Here is a 3,513-nt window from a genome sequence, read left to right as displayed (position 1 = left end):
TCTGGCTTTCTTTTCCCTCTTAGAATGAATGATTAGTCCCAAAGATCCTGAAATAATTCCTCCATCTCCCCAACACACCCAGAGCCCAGTACCACATTTTGACTGCAGATTGGTTCTCTCTGGGGAAATTTCACTGCTATGCAACTGATGTATTTATCAATTCATTTCCCCCTTGCTTGGTTCTTTATCAAAATACCCTCAAAGATTTAATGATGAAATCTTTTTTCACCATCTTAGGTTTGCTTATCTCTTAGTCCCCGGATGGTTGTCAATCTGTACAGCCAGACAAGTCCCCTAAATCGTGTGCACAGCTCTTGGTGAAATAACTCAATGTCCCCTGGCAGTTTCACCCTGAAAGGAGTGGGGACTTAAGACTTAAACATCTTGGTCTCTGAGGGAGACAGACTTGGAGAGGGAGGTGACAGCCGGTGGAGAAGAGGGGAGACTCTCTGTTCTTTAGCTGTAAAACTCAAGTTGCTTTCATGGGGTTTCTCCTGACAAATTACTTCCCTGGGGAAAATCATTGGGAAAATCTGAGAAATCATTTGACCTCTAAAAAGGGAACAGGAGAAAGTTTGGTTCCCTCTCCCAGTTTCCCATTCCCACCCAACTGTGTCTAAGTTCTCATCCTCAAGGAGATAGACACCTCGAGGAATCTATCTCACCATGGACCCCTTGCTCACCTCCTCCCCCTGGCCTGGAACACCTCCCAGCTCCATATACACCAGACCACCACTCTCTCCACCTTCAAAGCATTATTAAAGTCATATCTCCTCCAAGAGGCATTCCCCAATTAAGCCCTGCTTTTTCCGTCTCAGTCTCCCTTCTGTGTCGTCTATGCATTTTTATTTGTGACTTATGGACAGTTATAATTTGCCCTATCCCCAATCTCACGTCACTTATGTTGTTGTCTTAAGCTGTAGAATCGTGTCCAACCCATAGCTATGCCATGGACACATTTCTCCCAGAATGCCCCACCTCCATTTGCAATCATTCTGGTAGTGTATCCATAGAGGTTTCTTGGTAAAAATATGGAAGTGATTTACCATTGCCTCCTTCTGTGCTGTAAACCTGAGTCTCCTCTCTCAACTCTTTTATGCCACTGTTGCCCAGCACAGGTGAGTTTTGACTTGTAGCAGATTGCTTTCCACTCTTTAGCTACTGCCCAAGCTAGGAATGGAATGGATATGCCTCTGCTTGTCTCTCCCTCCCATAGTCAAGACTGGTAGAGTACTGGAAACTCTCCAGGTGTGACCCTGAGAGACAACACTTATGTACAGATCTGTAAATTATATATTATAAATTACTTTTTTACTTATATTAACTCTGTCTCCTCTTCTAAACTCTCCCCTTCTAAACCGTAACCTCGTTATGAGCAGGGAACATGTCCGCTAATTGTGTTGTACTCTTCCTAGTGCTTAGTAGACTGCTCCACACATAATAAGCGCTCAATAAATACAATTAATTGATTGATTGATGGTGGAGTTTGAATTACCAGCATTTGGACAACAAATTGCCCTCCCTGCGTCATGTGACCTCACAAGCAGATTATGTTCCTCCACATGCCTGCTGTATTGGACTTTCTGCCTTTTGGTGCCGAGAATGAGAGACCCCTTCACTTTTCAATTCATAGCAAACAGTGAGTCTGATGTAAATAGCATCTGATTATTTGTTGGCAACTCCACCGTAAGTTGATATACTTCCATAATAATTCAACATTATTACATGTCAAATATAATTTATGGTTTAATACAATTCCAGTTTTATAACTGCATTATTGCTATATATTTACATCTGGAAAAAAAATAAATCACTATGAAATTTTCCACTTTAAGAGACTTCATATGTGATTAAGTGCCGCATCATCTAGCATTGTTTTCTCCAAGACAGAAATGGGGAGGAGAAAAATGGGAATCAAGTATTTCTGGGGGGAAAAAAAAGAGGGAACTGCCAAGGGCTTTGCTGAACATTTTAAAATATGAATGATTTGTTTTGGGTTTTTTGATGTTGTTGCTGTTTTGGGGGGTTTTTGACTAATAGCCTACCATACTTTAATAGTCAACTTATTTTCAAATGGTAAACACAAGCAACACCTCTCAGAGTTGCATCTGGAGAGTTTCCAGGACTCTACCTGTCTCAACTGTGGGAGGGAGAGTCAAGCAGAGGCATAGCCATTCCATTCCTAGCTTGGGCAGCGGCTAGCGAGTGGAAGGCAACCCGCTGCATGTCAAAACTCACCTGTGCTGAGCAGCAGCAGCACGGGAGACAGTCGAGGGTGGAGACTCGGGTTTACTGCACTGAAGGAGGCAATGGTAAACCACTTCTGTATTTTTACCAAGAAAATTCTAAGGATACACTACTAGAATGACTGCAGATGAAGGGGGGGCTTTCTGGGAGAGATGTGTCCATAGTGTCACTTTGTGGCAGAGATGACTCTACAGCATAAGACAACAACAAACACAAACAATATTATGTCCCAGGTGGTAGCATAATGTGGGGTATTTCAATCTGCACTATAGTTGCCTGTTGGTGTCCCTGTCCATTAGCTTATCCTTCTCTGTAAGGAGGGGGACTCATGGGTTTGGAGATTTTACTGTGTTGTGAGTTCCACAGATTCTCACTTACCTAAACCAATCATTCGTCCCTCACTTCCTCATCTTCGTTTTATTGGGCCTCTGTGGCATTGATAAAGTTCTCGTAGGTGTGACGTGCATTAGGTCTTACTGCCTTAGTATTTACTGAGTGCTTAGTACAGTACTCTGCACACAGTAAATACTCAATGAAATGCCACTGATTGATTAAATGGAACTTAGAAAGTAAGCTAAAGAATCAAAGACTGGAGGCAAACATTAAGTATGACAAGACAGCAAGGGCTGGTCTTTTTGTGTGCTCATTGTGGCTGGGATTGTGGAACCCACACTGAACCTTTTGGCCACACATGTCATCATAGATGAGCTTCATCATCAGTGGTGTCTTTGAGTACTAAGAACAACCATATAAAGTAAAAAGTAAGCATTCTGTTCAGCACCTCGCAAGGGCTCAATAAATAGCAGAAGCAGTGTGGCTTAATGGGTATAGTACAGGGCTACGAGTCAGAAGGTCATGGGTCCTAATCTCTGCTTCGCTAATTGTCTGCTGTGTGACCTTGGGCAAGACAATTAACTTCTCTGTGCCTCAGTTTCCTCATCTATTAAATGGAGATTGAGACTGTGAGCCCCATGTGGGACAGGGACTGTGTCCAACTTGATTTGCTTGTATCTACCCCAGTGCTTAGAACAGTGCTTGACACGTAATAAGCACTCAACAATATCACAGTTATTATTTTGCTAAAGATCACTGGAGGTCCCTCATTTCAAACACCTGAAGAAGCAGTTCTTTTCCCAAAGCTACAATTGTTGCATAGAGAAAAAGAAACACCCTGTCGTTATATTTCATGAGGCAATTATTTCTGAATTAGTCATGGAAATCTTGCATTTAAAGTAGACTGTCCAACTACAGAAAGGTGAAGAGATA

At 42.3% G+C, this 3,513-nt stretch overlaps 2 non-coding genes across 2 annotated transcripts; one reads left to right on the top strand and one right to left on the bottom strand.

The window, feature by feature from the left end:
* Window positions 1-1,128: 1,128 nt before the first annotated feature.
* LOC114809599 lies at window positions 1,129-1,266 on the bottom strand. Its single transcript, XR_003757375.1, has one exon. It is a non-coding gene; the product is annotated as a small nucleolar RNA SNORA7 (small nucleolar RNA).
* Window positions 1,267-2,090: 824 nt separating this feature from the next.
* LOC114809291 lies at window positions 2,091-2,228 on the top strand. Its single transcript, XR_003757078.1, has one exon. It is a non-coding gene; the product is annotated as a small nucleolar RNA SNORA7 (small nucleolar RNA).
* Window positions 2,229-3,513: the final 1,285 nt, after the last annotated feature.

Source organism: Ornithorhynchus anatinus, chromosome 2, assembly GCF_004115215.2.
Source record: "Ornithorhynchus anatinus isolate Pmale09 chromosome 2, mOrnAna1.pri.v4, whole genome shotgun sequence".
Lineage (NCBI taxonomy): Eukaryota > Metazoa > Chordata > Mammalia > Monotremata > Ornithorhynchidae > Ornithorhynchus > Ornithorhynchus anatinus.
The sequence above is the reverse complement of the archived record's forward strand: the minus strand, read 5'-3'. Positions and strand labels throughout refer to the sequence as shown.